This window comes from Nipponia nippon, unplaced genomic scaffold (genome assembly GCF_047370975.1).
Source record: "Nipponia nippon isolate SJK-2023a ecotype South Korea unplaced genomic scaffold, ASM4737097v1 scaffold_2, whole genome shotgun sequence".
NCBI lineage: Eukaryota > Metazoa > Chordata > Aves > Pelecaniformes > Threskiornithidae > Nipponia > Nipponia nippon.
Window position 1 is genome coordinate 55,333,580 of NW_028262336.1, and position 18,718 is coordinate 55,352,297.

Genomic DNA, 18,718 nt, shown 5'->3' on the forward strand with positions numbered 1-18,718 from the left:
AATCAGGCAGCAAGGCACAACGACTCTGCCAGATAAAGTGTTTATAGCTTTCTTGAAAAGCTTTACTGTAGGTTGGTTTGGAACAGAGAGAAGGGAAATAGTGAAAAATATCAAAAGAGAAATAATAAAACTTTTTGTATTTAGAGAAAAATATTCTCATGTCACAATACCAAGGAGACAACGCACTGCAAAAGAAATCTGAAATCCTGACTGAAAAAATACATATATCATAAAAATGGAACTCTCTAGAACCATCATACTATCAAGCAGGGATGAACATAAACAGAAAAAGAAATAATCACAAATAGATGAAAAATCTTGGTATAAAATTGCCTAGAAATGAGGATGAGTATAACAAGCTCCAGTGAAACTTGGATGAGAAAGCAGCTTTTGAAAGCCAACTTTCCTCTTCAGGGTAAACAAAAACCAGTTAGATTGCAGAGAGATATTTACCCATGATAATTCATACTTTTCACAGGCAATTTTAGAATGCTGAATCAAGGCAAGGAACAGCCCAGACTAGAAGAACTCAATGGACAAAATCAAGCTCTTAGAAAAAAATCAAGGAACTAAATTAAGGTTACCTATGCCACCTTGATTCAGGCTTCCACTATATCCTCTGCATTAGCATGGATGTTATTACATGTTCCTTATTCTTTTGCTACATTCAGTGAGTAACTGCAGTACACAGAGTAGATGGTGTTTATTTAATAGAAAGCGAGACACTAATTTTTCAAAGGCTCCAGCTGCAGTGAAATTTAAACCACAGGTACTGTCATTACAATCATCTCCATTGTAAGAGCAGGCCCATGGAACCAGGTCCTGTGATCATGCAAATAAAGGTAATGCTATAGCATAAGAGGCAAGCTTCTGTCTGGCATTTCTTAATTTTGAGTAATCTGAAACTTTATATTTCCTTAATATGTCCTTCTCTGTACAAATTTTCTAAAATGTAAACTGAAGTAAAACAAAATAAAATAGAAAATATTGTATCATGGTGATGGTCTGTATAAGTTGTCAGTAAAATCAGGAACTTCAACAGAAGGTAGATGACACTCAAGGAGTATCTACTTCAACCCTAATTTCTGAATTTGGTTCTGAATGTGACTTTGGTCGCAGAGCCTTTTGCAGTTTTTACCCACTCTTTTCCATCTTCTCCAATTTGTACCACATCAGGTTTTTCCCCAGTTTTTTCCCTTTTCCATTCTTCTTGACTGCACAATGATGATTTTCCCCTTTCAGCACCTCACTCCCACAGTTTGTCCATCTTGTCTCAATACTTGACTAATAACCAGATTTGTCCCTGATGATCCCAACTGCCAAGCTTGGATTCCTCCCTCCTTGTCCCAGTTCTGCTGAGCTGTATATAGTGGCCTCCTCCTTCACTTCCAGCTGAGAGTGCAAGATTTTCCACCTCTATATTTGAGGCAGGCACTCAGAGAGATTTTCATAAAAATGATCCTCCAGTTCAGGCAAGAGGCCTCATTTAGAAGTCCCTCTCTCTTCATGAACTCTACAGGATTTTAAAACAAAATGGCTTTACAACTTGCAAGCCTAATTTTAGGTGGTACATACATCAACTATAGTGTCTGGGCAGTGACAGCAGTGTTGGGAGTTCCCTTATTTATCCTGGGATATAATCTTAAGTTTTTTACTGATGAAATCTAAGAAATCTACCCACTCATTGTATACAACAGTTCTTCAAAACCTAGAATGGCTGAATTTCAAAAGGGACAGCAAAATATGATGGAAAATTAGCACAGTGGGCTACCTCTGTTTTCATAAGCAAATGTTCAAAAAGAAGGAACATTCTGAATATTGCTATCATATCTGAACAATCAACCATACATACAGATTGAGTTGCTTGTAAGAAATAGATTTCACATCAATTTAAGGACACATCTTTTCTTCCTCCTTTCACAGCCTAGTACTAATGAGTGCGTTGCTTTTAAAGAGATTCAGTTATGTTATCATAAAAATAAATATCCCTAGTATTTTCTTCTACATAACAGAAGTTAATGGGAAACCTATTCTAGATAGGTATCTTAGTGTGATCATTCACAACATCTTATACATTAAGAGTACATTAATATATCACTACTTGCATAAAAACCTGCCACGGTGTGGCATTTTTGTATTTATTCAGAGCAAATCGACAATTTGTTTGGCATTACACTTTGCAGTTTTGTTTTCCATTAGTAATGCAATGTTTACTGTTGGTTTATGTTGGCTTTTCTTTCTTTTCATAAGAAGTGTTGTAATTGGAAATGTGTTTGGGTGACACCTATTTTTCAGGAGCAAAGTTCTAAAATATCTTGTAGTCAGGCAGCATCACTGGACACTCAGTGTCAGAACCATAAAAATTGCTAATAGGAAATTCCTGGGTAGCAGCTCCGACCCTCTCTAAAAGCAGACGACGGTCTGAATGGACTATTAAATCATTGTATTAATTATAAAACTGGTTATGTGCTGGTGGCTTCCATTGTACAAGGCTAGCTCTTGAGTGATGACATCTCTGTAATTCATGACTGACATTGACTTGATAGGAAGATGTGAGTAAAAGTTTCTTTTTACACTGAAAAAATTTAAGATGAGGAAGGCTCTAGCATTCACATTTTCCAAGCATTTTGTCGAAAGTCAGTGTCTCTTCAATATTTAAGGTAGGTGAGGTTTTTTTTTATTTAGAACATTATCTGATTACCAAAGGTATAGTTTCATTTGGATTTATTCATTTATTTATGTTAATTTCTGCATTTGCTCCCAATGATTCAAATAAGATTGGTAACATATCACTCACAAGAATAAAAGCTTATCAGAATGAGTCAATTATAATGAGAATAATAATTTGAATCTGAAAAAAGGCACTCAAGTGGAAATTATTTTATTTTAAATTGTTAGCATCAATCTGAACTCCTATAATGACAAAAATTTCAAATACCATGATGTAGCTGAGCTATGCGATTTCATACTACACACTCAGTGTATTTTCCATCTAATTATTTAGTTTCGGGGGATCATACACTAAATCCTGTGATCCAGTGATCCAGTACAAAAACTGGCAAGAGGTAAGGAGGCATAAATCTCACTCATGTATTCTGCCATTACATTTTCCATGTATTGAACCACATCCTTAACTTCCTAGTCAACACAGGGTCCAGCTGTAGGATACCAGTTTTATACCACTTTGTAGCTCCACTCTTAGCCGCAACCAACTCATTTAGGGCACAAAATCCTCTCCAAAGTCCAAGGTGCTACTGCCATTAATTTAAAAGAACGCTGGAAATGTCAGAATGGCATAAGAACAAAAAAGTTACTGAGTCAATCTCCCTCTACTGAGGCAGGCTAGACCATTCTTAATAGATGTTCACCTAGCCTCTCTTTCAAAGCCTCCAATAATAGAAATACTATTTTTACACTAGGAAGCTTGTTTCTGTTACTAATTATCCATGTGTTTTGAATATTATCTTTTTGCTTTTAACTTAAACCTCTCCTGTTGCAAATTCAGCCAGTGTTGTCCTTGTCCTCCAGTGGAGATGGAAGATAACTGAATACCACTATGTAACAGACTGTATACATTGGAGGATGTATCCTTTAAGAGTCCTATTTTTCTAGGCTAAGTTAACTCAGTGCTTTCAAATTCTCCTCAGAGATCACATTGTCTAAATCTTTTAGCATTTTTAGCTCTACTCTGAACTCATTCTAACTTGCCTACGTCTTGCATACAGAGTAATTCCTAAAATTAGACACATCACTTTAGCTGAGGCCTCACTAGACCTGGCAAAAGCAGGATAATTACTACCTGTGTTATGTATAACACAGCTGCTAATACCCCCCAGAATGAAATTTACATTTTTTTAACCACATCACACTGTTGATTTACATTTATTATGTTGCCATATGCTATAGCTCCAAAATTCTTTTCTGTAATTCTTCTGCCTAAGGAATGATTCCCCATTTTGTATTTGTGTAATTTATTAAATTTTTTTTATCCTGAAGTGCCTTAATATGCATTTTTTTTCTTTATTGGATTTCATCTTATAGACTTCAGATCACTTTTCTAACTTATCATATCATTAAATTCTCACTCTTTTTAGTATTGAGATATTTTGCTGTTGCAAAATTTAATCAGCTCTTTAGCAGAGTTATAACTTTCTACCCTGATAGTTACCCTTCTTTCATTCTATCTTCCCAAAACACCCTACCTAACAGCACTTTGAATTTGCTATCTCCTTTGTAGAAATATACTTCTGTCAGTCTTTATCCATCCTCTTCCTAGAATCCCAGATATATCATAACCACTTACGTCAACATGTCTTCTGTATGATTTTCAAGTGGTATTGTTTGGCTAGTTAGAATTATATCTAAAACTGCTAGTACTAACCATTTATTCAAATAAAAATATTGTGTCCACCTGACAAGTTATTATTCCTTGTCTGAAAAGCAAAATTAGTCTTGCAAAGATACAAACTTAATTAAAACCAGCTATTACAACCCTGTTATTTCAATGCATTACATAGCTACACAAAAATAGCCTCATCCACCTACTCCTTCTGTTTGGCAGTTTATAGTAAGTCTCTACCATTAAATTAACCTTATTCTTTTCCCCTTTCATCTTCACCCAAGTGTCAACCACACTGCCTCCTTCTGAACTTCAGAGCAGGTATGTGTACATTCTTGATCCACAGAGCAACAGTTCCCTCTGTTTCTCCTTCAGCATGGGCAGTTTTCACCCTGTATTTAAACTAGACATGAGCATTGTAACTATTTCACATAAACGTTGATTTATAACCTGAAGCCTCAAAACTTGTTTGGGTACTTTTCAGAGAAAACAAAGGATGACCCATTGTAGTGACCTGCATGTGTACCAGCTCAAGAACAATGTAGACTAGAAGTGCATATAAGGAGAAGCTGGCTGAGTAGGGATTAAAATGTATGAACATAAAAAGGCAGTATTTTATTAACACAACAAAATGCCGCACAACATAGCCAAGCGAGTAAACAAGAAAAATCTGTAACAGCCCTATAATTATCATGTAAACTGAGATTAATAATAGCAGAAATACTCATCCCATGCTCTTCTAATCAACAAATAGTAGATTACAGGGTAATTAGTACGGAATTTATATGTGATTATTAGGCTCTAGATTACATGGTGACTAATTATAGTAGCAATCTGAAGGCACGCTAATGACCATGGAATCATCTGGCAAAAAGTACATAAATTAAAGGTGTAGCATGTCCTAGAATTGTATACACAATCAAACATTGAAATAAACATAACAAAATATTTTTCATTATTTCTCCAAAATACTGAAAAATAAGTCATGCAAATAATATTTTTGAAAAACCACAAGGTAGGTTATCAGCACAGGATTTAGTAAAAAATATTATTCATGATTTATTGAATGACCACAACCATAAAAATATCTGTATCATTTTCACTAATTTTGAAAAAGGACAATTCAGAGAAAATTTGAAAGCCTAAAAAGTATGATGGACACATGGTATCTTTGTGACTGTCACTCCTAATTAATTCCAGTGAGCAATGCATAGGACAATCTCTGTTCTTTCAAATGAGAGAATGTCCTTAAAAACAAAGTGAATTCTTCCTGAAAATGTAAAAATAAAATTCACGAGATTTTCTGATTCAACCAAATATAAAACTGGCTTCCTATGTCCACACAGGGACACCAATAGTATGATTTTCTGATGTGGCAGGATATGCAGCAACAGTCTGGGGTGAAACTACCAGAGACTAAGCATTAATGAAACTTGGACATTAATTTAGGAGCCAAAAGTGGACTTTTGGTCTTAAGTTTAGACAGCCTTACAAAAATCCTCAGAAGAAATTACCATCAAGCACTATTTTTGTATGATTATTTTAAAACAATGATAATTTATTTCCTGGGAAAACCAGAAGAGTGGGTAAGTTCTGGGCAACAGAGGAGAACATTTGTACAGCCACTGCCATATCCACTCCTTCATTTATCGATGTCTGCTTTCTACTGCCATGCAAAACAATAACAATTATCTTTAAAATCGATAGAGGCTCTGAAATAAGCATGAAAAGAGAGCAAGAGAGGTAATGGAACAGAGCATACACTCAGCAGAATGCAATTAGAAGAATGGAAAAGTTAAACATTATTAAAAAGAATAAAGTGTGGGAGAAAAAACATCTAATGAGAAATAACATGGAAAGAGTGTGGACCATACTGTTGTAGCTGCCTAAACCAGCTTGACTTTTAACATCTAGTTATAAATGCTAAACAAGATCAAAAGACTTGTTCTGAAGTGAACAATTTAGCACAGCATGCTTCATTCTTATATTAATAAGGACTTGGGAACGTGCTAGAGAACGTTAAACTGTCCAGTGCTGCTTAGCCCTATGGAAGATGCTTCAGAAAGTCTTTCTTACACAAAGGCTGAATTCTGCTTATCAATTAGCAGTTCTCATAAACTGTGAAGAGCACTTATAGAATCAGGACATCATCATTTTATCTGTGAATCTTCCATTACTCAAGGCAGGAATTATTTCTGAAATGCTAGAACTCTCTGGTTTCTTTTGACAGTCAGCTTGGGAGGAGACCTGGCATGTACAGTTCTTCCCCCTACAGCGCAGAAGACTGCCTTCGTTGCCCCTTTGGCACCATCCAGCCTCCTTAAGCTGGTACAGAAATGGCATGGGCCTAGAAATCACACAAAGAAGAAGTGGTTATTGAATAGCCCATTTTCTGGAGCTAGTGATGCAGGGATCAAAAACAGAGGGCTGTTCTCAACCTCAAAAAAAAAAAGATTAGGAAGCCTGATGCTATTTCTTTTCATTTTGTGCTAACATTTTACACCTTCTCTGTAGGGCTTTTCTCCAGGGCCTTTTGCAGTGAAGTGACTGCAGTATTGCTGTGAAGAGCACAGTGAGGCCAGAGGTGGAAATGGATACCTTGGCCTGCAAGATGCAGTTAAAGCAGCAAACATTATAATGACTCATATAGCTTATATCATACTCTGTCAGCATGTTTCTCCTCTTCAGCTGAATTTTTATTTCCATATGGTACTCATTGATGTTTTCTTAAAAATGTTCCCATGCTAAGGTCACAACTACAGGGCCCAACAGCATTAATATATTCACCTGGTACAACATAGAAGCAGCATTGCTGCATTAGCTGTCATTGCACCTGAGTTAAAAAGCCCTGCCAGCTGGGTACTTGCATGACTTCACTGCTTACAAAGTGAGGATAACTATGGACTCTGGTCCACCCTTCACTTCACAGTAAAATTATATTCTAACTTTTTCCTGATTTGCTAACCTTTTTAAGGAAATCCAGCTGCTATATTTACCTTATGCTCATTAATCACCAATCATAGCAACAATTAATCAACCCATTAATCACTCAAAGGGAATTTTTGCGAAACAGATGTTGAAAAAAATTAAGGGTTCAGCTGATAAAATAAATATATGTGAAATGGATGAGAAGGGCAGAGAAGAACAACGGCATAGGAAATCTGCTACATATTTATATTCCTGCAAAATAAGTAAAAAATTGAATCATTAGAGATCAATACATTTTTAAAGACACGTATGCAAGACATCAACAGACAGAAGTGCAGCTATGAAAAGTGAAATAAATCTAAAACCGCAGTGGGGAAGACAGTTGTAAGTGAGAATGACTGAAATATGCCAGAAATTGTTACATGTTTTACAGAAATGAAAATCAGATAGAATGGAGGGTAAGTAAGTTTGTAGGCTACTAAACAACAAAAAGTAGCAAGAGCTCCAAAACAGATTGTTTGTATTCCAGAATGATGAAATAGATGAAAGATAGGGAGAAATACGGAGAAATAGGAATGGTAAATATGTCATGAGGAAGAACAAAACCTAACCTAAGTTAAGATGTATTTTAAAGTAGTGCAAGGTCTAGTCTTCAAACTAACAGCCATGACAGATTTCACATATTTTATATTATAAATGGTGAGACACAATTATAGAAGAAAGAAAAGAGATTGTTAAAGACAGGAAAAACAGAGATGTGAAATAATGGAAAAAGGAATGACAAAATGTCAAAAATCAGAAAAGATAACAGCACCTTGATAATAGCTGTTGAGAAATTCATGTGGGGACCTGTCCAATATTTATGGCAATGTGTTTCAAAGGAAGATAGTAAAGAACTATGAATGATAAAATGAAGTCAAGATTGGCAAGATCTTGGGCTGAATTTGGCTCTGATGAGACACTGCAGTAATAAGATTACAACAAAACAAATAGACATTAGAATGTCAGATTTCTTTTTCAACTGCATGAAGATGTGTTCTTCCCAAATACTTGTGAGGACAAGGCCAAGAGAAAAAAAAAGACAACAAAAGACATGTCTATGTTATAAAAAGTAGATAATGCACTATAGAAATGCAAAGGCAAAAGGAATACAAAAGAAATCACATCACTTGGAATCAAGTCATGGAGTATAGTGTCAAGGACTACAGTTTAAGATTCAACTGTGAATGCAGTGCAAAGAATGCTAGAAATCACTAAAGACTTTGTGTCTTTTCTGACTATTCTCAATTTTGATGAACCAGATTATTTCTTAGGTAAAACAACCATTTTCATAATTAAATGTAGATAAGCAAATGTAAGCTGTGGTTTTTTTGTTTTTTTTTTTAAGAACACCAGTCTTATAAAACAACTTTAATCATGGAATCATAGAATCATAGAATCATTAAGGTTGGAAAAGACCCTCAAGATCATCGAGTCCAACCGTCAACCTATCGCTGCCAAGTCCTTCACTATACCATGTCCTCGAGCACCACATCTATCCGTTCTTTAAATACCTCTAGGGATGGAGACTCAACCACTTCCCTGGGCAGCCTGTTCCAATGCTTGACCACCCTTTCGGTGAAGAAGGTTTTCCTAATATCTAACCTAAACCTCCCCTGGCGCAGCCTGAGGCCGTTTCCTCTTGTCCTATCAGTCGTTACTAGGGAGAAGAGACCGACCCCCACCTCACTACAACCTCCTTTCAGGTAGTTGTAGAGAGCAATAAGGTCTCCCCTCAACCTCCTCTTCTCCAGGCTAAACAACCCCAGCTCCCTCAGCCATTCCTCATAAGACTTGTGCTCCAGACTCTTCACCAACTTCGTTGCCCTTCTCTGGACATGCTCCAGCACCTCAATGTCCTTCTTGTAGTGAGGGGCCCAAAACTGAACACAGTACTCAAGGTGCGGCCTCACCAGTGCTGAGTACAGGGGCACTATCACCTCCCTGGTCCTGCTGGCCACACTATTCTTGATACAGGCCAGGATGCCATTGGCCCTCTTGGCCTCCTGAGCACACTTCTGGCTCATGTTCAGGTGGCTGTCAACCAACACCCCCAGGTCCTTTTCCGCCAAGCAGCTGTCCAGCCACTCCTCCCCCAGCCTGTAGCAATGCATGGGGTTGTTGTGACCGATTAGATGATATCTAATGCCTTTAGATGATATCTAGATTCAGGACGAAATACATGTGTTGTGACTCCACTATATTCTGTAGTGAGTAAATGGCAAGAAATAGTTTGACAAAAATACATCTGTGAGGTCATCATCTTATGTGGGTTTCTTCAGCTGCAGCACCATCGCACATGGCTCACATACATCCTCTGTTCCTGACTACCTTTTCCATTTTTCTGGGAGGTCTATTTTTGCAGCTGTGTGGTGACCCAAACCAAGGAACTGGTGAGGCTGAAAAAAGCCCTCTCTTTTTATTACATCAGTTTTCAGCCTGATGACTTTGCCAGGACAGTTCACTGTGTGGTTGTGCAACTGAGGGGACAAGCGGAAGGGGCTGGGGGAAAATGAAACAATCAGCTGAGGGCTGCTTAACTTGGCCTGAATCCCATTTTGCCCCAATGGCTGAGGTGATAAAGCACCTGCATTTCCATCCTGATTTTGTATACTACTAATCTGCGTATCAAAGGTAAAGTCTTAGCTTTGCCCACACCGCACTTGCCCTTGCCTCCTCTTGCCTCCACTAATTCATGGATGACTAATAGTTCCTCACTCAGTGCACTGGGCTCTGCAACTCTGGTTTCAGTATTATGTTAGTGTAGTTAGCAGTGCTCATTCTTTCTTCTTTTTATGCCACAGAAATAATCTAATCCTTCAGGGAGAAACAAAGAGAATTTTGCAGAGTGAAAATAAAAAACAGGTCATTCCCCTGCACTCACAGAAATGGAATTTTGTCCAGAAAGCTGTGTGCTATCTTGAATAAATGTGCCTGTTTTCCAAATTTAAACAGTGAAAAAACTCAATTTTAGATGAGATTTCTAAAAGAGAATGAAAGACACAGCATGGCATTTTATGTTGTAATTATATGCTTTTGAGAAAGTGCAAAGCATAACTGTCATAGAGGCACTCAAGTAATTATCAGATGTGTCTCTAGAAGAAAAATGTTAGACCTTTAAGCAAGGTTTGGTTTAAATTTGAAACATTTTGTTTCAAACTAAAATATGACAATACAAATTCTGATTCTAACCTAGTTTTAAAGTTCCCTGCATCAGGTAAATGAACTACTCAGAAAATGTCTGATTTTTATTAGCATAAACCTAGACAAAAACAGGAATACTGAAATAGACTGAAATAAGTGGTAGACTACTTTATGTTCATGTTTACATGTTACAAAATAAAAAACTAAAGAATAAAATAGTGAGTTAATAATTTGAGTTGTTTTTTGGAGGCAGCGTATAAAATTCTTGTAAAAGTTTTGATATGGACACTTCCTTATTGTAATGATATGAAACTTTGCTAAGTAAGGACAAATAGATACCATCAGAAATCTTTCTCTGGTATATAGCAAGAGGCCTTGAAGGGCTCCAGAGGTCATATGGTTTTCCCCATCTTAAAATAGTTCCCTACTTAGACCTTACCAGGGTTCACTGCAACGGAGGTATTCTCATGGCCTTGAATGATTGCCACAGCTTCAGCAGGACCACTTTTCAGAAGAGAGACAGACCTTCCTCTCATGTAAAGAATAATCTTTTCAGGATATTTATATCATTGCAGTTTTATTTTGAGATGTATAATGCATAATCACTTCTAATGACAACTTATGGTATTTCTGTAATATGGGGGAATGCAGTTCTTTAGATTGTACTAATGCGTGTGGACTAACAGAAAATATTTTAATTCTTTGGAAGGTCTTAGCACACAGGCTTACTTGTGTCATTGACTAAGACTTTACCTTTGATATGCAGATTAGTAGTATACAAAATCAGGATGGAAATGCAGGTGCCTTATCATTTGCTAGCCTTTTATTTCCACACTGCACTGTAGTGTAGTGCTCACTGTAGTGAACATTTGGCAAGAAATGATTTCATATTTTCAGCAAATGTATAAAAACACAAAAATGTACATTTCTAATATCATATTTCCTTTGCATCAATAGTTCCACTTTTGACACTTTTACTGCTTTGTGAAACTAAAATTTAGTACGTCTTCAGAAAAGAATAAATTGAGGTGCTAAAGAAATACTTGAAAGAGAATTTTTGAGTTTTCAGCAAACCTATGTCATGAGCTCACCTTTTCCCTCTGTCAAATCATTACCCACTGTCAGAAACCATCAGTGTGGTACTTTATTTTTATGAGGTATTCTTTGCTCTCTGCTTATTTCATGCTTTTGGATTAGCAGAAAACAATTTCACACTCAGTGAAATTAGTGTTACATGTAATAAGAATGTGTAGTTTGAAGCTTCATGCTGCTGAATTAGCCTGATTTGGTATAAATGGTTCCTAGAGACCCGTGCCTATAATTTAAATGGTTCAGTGAGATCAAAGGTAATTTGGAGAAACTGGAGAAAACATTTAAATTATAAGAGTTTCAATATAGTAAACCACTTACTGTTAAGTATGTGCTTAGGTTTTTGTTAGTCAACAAAGCACTTTTAAACATTTCTTGCATTCCTACTGACTTCAAATCATATATAAGCTTAAACAGAAATACACATATTTGCTTTCATGAAACAGGGCCAAACTGAGAAATAAATTTTAAATGTACTTATCCAAGAAAAGCTTAAAGATGCCATCTGATTCCATTAAAATTCATTAAAGATTTTATCCTTCTCAAAATCCCCGAGTATAGCTGGGGAGATTGAATTGTCAACCTTTGAAGCCTTACCTAAAGTTAAAACCTTTCTGTCAAAAAGCTTTAAATAAGTATCAACGTTGTCATATGATGTTCAGCAAATAATTACTGATTTTTAAGAAATAAAAATATCTATGACGTAATGAGATTAAGATACGCAATATGTATAATATTGCCAAATAAATGCTATTAGTGCTTTTCAAATTATCTAGTGATAATCACCTCTCACTGAATCTCAGAAATAATATCACCAATTATTCTTGCATCTCTTCCCAAACGTGCAAGTCATCTTTGTGCTATCTTTTTTTTCCCCATCAAATATTATCAATGAAATAATTTTGGTAGAACAGCAGACTACACTGTTGAAGATCTTGAATATTTATAGTGAACAGAATAGCTCTTAATGGTCAGGTAAGAGTTACTCCACCCCACATAACAGAGTAGAAGAGTACTGAATAAACCTGAAGAAACATTTGATGTCTCCATCTTCCAATTTAGCCTTGTTACTCTGCTATCATCTGTAACATCATCATAATATGACACTCACATATTCAGCTCTTGATTTCCTAACTTCTGAAAACCTGCCTGCATGTCCCTCTGTTAAAATCCTCGCTCATCCTACATGACATCCACTGAGGACATATGCTGGCACAGTCAGGTATTACCACTGACCAAAAAATGAGGTGGTCAGCTGTCCAGTCTAAAGAGCATATGCTCATTCAGAAACACTTTGCCAGGTGTTCCCCTAGTCCCCTGTACCCTAAAACTTGTACCTCTGCATTTTCAGAGAAGCACTTCTGTCTCTTCACCACTGTTTCTTTGTGAAATCCCTGTATCCCCTTACCTACTTTTCTTTCTGAATTACAGTAATTTTCTTCTTTTCAATATTCCCCAAGTTCCAGCTGTTCAAATTCAGATACTAAAAACAACTGATGAACCCAGCTAGCTCATCCCCAAAGAACATCATTCTTCTCCCATTAATTTTAAAGTCAGATTCATATCTGGAGTCTAAATCAACCAAAGCTTACATAAACTACAGGCAGAACAGATGCCTTGATATAAAAAAAGTCATGTGCTACCATATGTGCATTTATTGCCCATTCCACCTATGGGATTTGAAAATGACAGAGCTGGCCAGGGAAGTCATGTCATGAGCCATGGTATGTTCTGATCCAATTTCTCTCTTCAGCATTTTATATAGACTGGGCTTCTTAGTCCCCAGTGAAATGTAAATCTGCCATTCCCCGCTAGAAGTTCAGAAGTAAGCTGAAAAAGGAAACCCTGCCAACACTCTCCTTTGAGAGGCTGTCTCCAGGGCTTAGAAACCCTCTTCAGCCCTCCTCTTTGGCAGCTCCACCTGGAAGTGCTGCCCTGATTCCCACTACCCCTACCCACCCTGCTTTTCACTTAGTTTTCAAACTCTTTCTCCTTGGCCTGTATGTCTGCTATGATTTATTATTTACAGTTGTCATTTTTCACATACTATGCTTGTCTACAGTGAATTTGGGTATCCTTTTTAATGGAGAATATGAAAGAGATGAAGCCATCTGGCACAGTTTTCTATTCATTTTCGAGTAGTAACCTTCTCAGCTGTGTAAGTGTCATTGGGAGATATGAACCTTGTTCCAAGCAAAGAGACTGCTTGGCTGTCTGATGAAAGGGTGTGTAAAAACAGAAGTAGATAAGAAACCCAGAGTATATAAACACGAGGAGAATAGCTTCTTATAACATGAAAGCAGCACCACTGATAAAGTGGTTAAGGCAGTAAAGTGTCTGAAGAATAACAGTCACAAAAAAGGAGTAACCAAACAAAGATCAAATCCTTATCCCCATGCTACAGGGCCTACCAAGTAGTTAAATGCAGCCCAAGTTAAAAACAGAGTTAACAAAAAATATATTTTTAATAAAATACATATAGTTGGGTTTTTTTAGTAAAATAGGTTATGTAAATCTGTGTGGCTTCCATGACACGTGTAACATCCAGGGAAGAGAAAGAAGGAATATAGAACTGTTCAAAATGAAAACAATTTGATTAAATGCAAAAACATTGATTTCTAAAATAAGTGCAGAGGGAACATTATTATGTTTTTTGTTCTCTCTCCCACCTCAAATCCTACTTTTTCCCCTTCCATTTCTAGTTTAATAGGTTGCAGAGACACTCAGGAACATCCGAAAACAGAATAGCAACAAGAGCTAAACTTATATGTGGAAAAAAAGTGAGCACAGATATAATAGATAAAACAGATTACAGATACATTATGTTAAATATATTTTAAAAATTAATACATAATATTAATGGTGCACAAATAAAAAAAACATGCCATACCTTACACCATACCTAAAAGAAAAGTCATTGCCTTATTCTTCTGTATCCGTTTATGCATCGCAGTATCAGACCAAAAGGAATAGGGGTTCTGGGGGACTGCTGTGTCCTCTTCTGAAGCATGGCTAGAAATGGAGAAGCAGGATGTTCATCAGAGGCTGTGGACCCCAGTGTTTGCTTTGTGATGCCTGTCTGGAGCAGCTGGGGACTGTGAAGAGACAAGCCATGGCTGGCAACAAACCCTCACCATTCATTCCAACAGAAAACTAATGAGAAGTCTCTCTTCCTCTGTGGTGTGCTGATCAGCAGTCAGCTCCTTGCCTCAAATGGTGAGCCCAGTGAAATCAATGGCAAAATTCCTATTGTTTTCAACATGAGCAGGATTACCCATCACATTTATAAAGCACAGCAGCAGCAACAAAGGGTTATCTGCAGTCCCAGTACAATCTCCTAAACATCTCTTCTACCTGCAGTTTCCTTTACCTGCAAATATACCAAAACAGGAAAAAAGCCACAGCCAGAGCCAGTGAGAGCCTTCTGCACAAGGGGAACGTCCACGTGCATGTAAAAAGGTATCCACAGCATTTCAGACAAGCTTAAAGTATTACAAGAATTATCTATATTAATGGCAAGGAAAACACTTGGTATGTTTAAATGGTAATGTTTAAAATTGGATTACAAGTTACAATAATCTAAGTAATTTTGATACAACTTGAAGTTGTCATTTTTTTAGATAGATAGATAGACAGACAGACAGACAGATAAATACACATCACAGGAAATGTGAACAAGCACATAATACCTTTTGAGAAATTTACTAAAAAGGAGAGAGGGAAACATCAGAACTACAGACCCTTTTTCTGTAAGGTGAGGCTCCCAAAAATAATTTCTTTTTTTTACAAAATCATGTTATCTACTAATCTTGGAGATCCGTAAGTGCAAGATTCATGTTAATTTCCACTAGGTTTGAACCAGTGTCTAAACAACCATCTTTTAATACTTGAGGTGTGTCATTATTAACTAATCACAGCAAACAAACCAACCAACCCCAAGTGTATGTAGATTATACCTGATACAAAGCCTCTGTCATCACAAAAAATATCCCTGTGCCTATGAGGAGTAGATGGGTGGATGAAGAAAAATAATGATGGCAAAAGAGAGATAAAAATGTTGAGAAACTTTCCAAAATACTGGGTTTAAGCCTTGACAAAGTGAATTTGTTAATGATGAGAATAACTTCTCTGCGTCGTGATGGACATGATCTGATTCCTAGATATACTAAGCTCAAAGCTGGCAAAGAATGCTTCCATCTATTTTTAGCTGACTTAAAGCATTTCTTCTTCCTAAATGAATTTTTACTTTGATTCCACTGTCTTCCTCATTCTCCTCGGACTTGCAGGAAATTGCATTGACAGTGTGTCAGCTGAATGCAGTTACCTATCTCCTGAAATGCTATTAGCTTCAATTCCAGCTGTCGGATTTTACATTTAATTAAATAATCCTAATTTCATCTGTATAAAGTTTGTAAAATTACATCAGTCTGAAACCTGGATAACAGAATGGCTGTGTACCAAACCTTGGCTTTCTAAAAGTTCTCATCCTTAACAGAACTATGAACAAGCGATCCACTCCAGCTCTCCAGAGAAATGATCCATTGGCTTCCAACAAACACAAAGACTGGAAACAAGATCAAAAGACAGAGAGCAGCTGCTAAGTACAGTAGAGGAGTTATATAATTAGGTATTTTGCAAGATCAATGAACAATGGTCTGCTTACATGTTGCTGAACTCATCTACATTAATGTTCTTTATTGCCCAATGTTTGCTGCACTATATATTTGTTATGTTGACTATTTTGCAGATTTTATACTACACAAAAGCAATATACAAGGAAAAACAAATGCACCATAAATTTGCAAAAAATGTGAGAGCACTAAATGAATTCACTTGTGAAGCCCTTGTTGGTAAATTGTCCTTCTTTGGAATGAATGTGACCAGCTATGCAGTATATATGCTTGGACATAACCTAGGGTTTGCACAGATCTATAATGATCATATATTAGCTTGACTTTTCCAAAAAGCCACAATGTTTTTTTTTGCTGAAGTTCATCGTTAAACGGGCAAGATGCCTGAGTAAAATGTATTTTCCTTTTATATTTGAATATTTTATATTTGAAAATAGATTTCTCTTCAGTTTTGTTGCTTGAAAAGTTTAGGGTTTTTTGGTTTATGCTCCTGTTCATAAAAGCACATAAGTGCATGCACGACTTTAAGTATGTATGTAAACTCAGCTGTAGTCATTGAAACGTTGCACCTTGTGACTAATTCCATTGGCTTTAACAGAATCTAGGCACTTGCTTAAAACTAATAGAAATTAAGTAGGTGCCTAAATACTTTGTTTAATGAGTCTGCGATGACTCTCATGCATTGAACAGTTCATAAACTAAACTGTAAACAGAAGAATGAATCACAGCTATATCACTTTATATTTCTTTGGTAAAACATATATTTGATTAGCAGAAAAAGAGTTAAAAAATCATACATAAATTTTATTTCATTTGTAAGAGTACAAAAACTAATTCTAAGAAACCTAAAATCTATTTCTTCACCTTCAGTAGTTGTCAGATTGTAAGAGTCTCAGCAGAAATATTTTTAACGCTTTTCTATCTGCTTTAGCTCATGTTTCTATAAGGATATTAACTGATAGTGAAAGATAAAAGTATAAATCAGGCCAGCTTGAAGCGTTAAAGTGGTAAGTGTGCCATTACAGAATGAATTTACAGAATTTATAGTATTTTAATTAAATTAAATTAATGAATTACAGAACACCAGAGAACAGATTAAGAAAAGAATATATTGCTTCACAGCAGAAGATATTAGTTATGGATAATAAAGGCGTAATTAATGTTGCTGGATTCAACTGATAATGTCCTTTCTTTTCACAATTCTATTCCATTTTTAAAGATGTACCTATCACACATGCAAGCATTTTGGTTTCAAAAAATAAGTAACAAGACTTGCTTACATTTAGCCACAAATATAAGTATTTATAAAACATCTTTGCATAGTATCTGTAAAACTTTGGGGACTGTGGTGTCATCTTCATTTTAGAGATAAACTGCAAAGTTTTGTAGAGATTTGCCTAAACTTGGAGTAAGTAAGGGTCAGACTTTGTTTAGTCGCTTTTAAGTGTTACAGAAGTAACAGAGAGAATGCCAGCGTCTTGCCTGGAGCTAACTACATACTTCTTGATAGAGCCAGGCAGATACCTCCAGAATACAAGAAATCCTGCTAATCTAAATGAGGTGTCCATCTCTTTCCTCTGGTTTTATGGCCAGCCTCAATGCCACTGTGAAGTGATTGATTCATCCAGAACACTGAATGAAGATCTCTTTAAAAACCATTCACGGGAAACACTAACCTCAGCTGCAGCCACGTACATCCACGGAGCGTTCAAAGTGCTGATTTTTTCTTTCAAGGGGCAATGAGAGGGACAGAAAAGGCATAAGCAGAAGAAAGTGGAGGATAAAGCTGAACCATCTTGATGGAAACACAGCCTGCCTCAGAATTCCCCACAGCTGAGTGATTAGGGCACTGAATGAACCCTAAAAAACCTTGTGCACGGCAATGGTTTGGGAACTGATCTGGCTAAAAACCCCTAATAACTTTATTTAATAAATAAATCCCTGAACTAATCCCTGAACTGGCTCACCAGGGAGCTACCTAAATGTCAAATGCAAAAGCAAAGGCATGGGTGGGACTGCTGATGTGAGAGAGGGAGGAGGATGACAGAATTGTGGCAGCCTGGATTTGGATCAGCTTAGAACGAACCACACCTTTCGAAGCCTGAAGCCCACATAAATTGTGAGATGGGGAAAACCTGACACTAAATCAATGAACATACAATGGACTCTTAAGCCTGGCATCTTTCTCACTTTGATGCCTGTGATTAAAGGAAGATTTTAGCTGTTTCTTTTTCCTCACACAAGTCCTTAGTCTTGGATATGAAGATACCAACATGAAACCAAACAGGATTTCAAAAAATGTTGAAATAAAAGATTTATTCTGTTCATGCATTAGATGTGTGTGCCTTAGAAAAGACATTATATGCAATCTCACTTTAGAAGTCCTTTAACTATTCTAAATATAGGGGGAAAATGGTTTGGCACAGAAATTTTATATTTATCTAACTGAGGCTTAGTTCCCTGAGGTTGGTAGGTACAGATGGGTTTTATTATTCTGTTTGATTACCCTGAATGTTATAAAGTTTACGTAATGCATGTCTTGCTACAA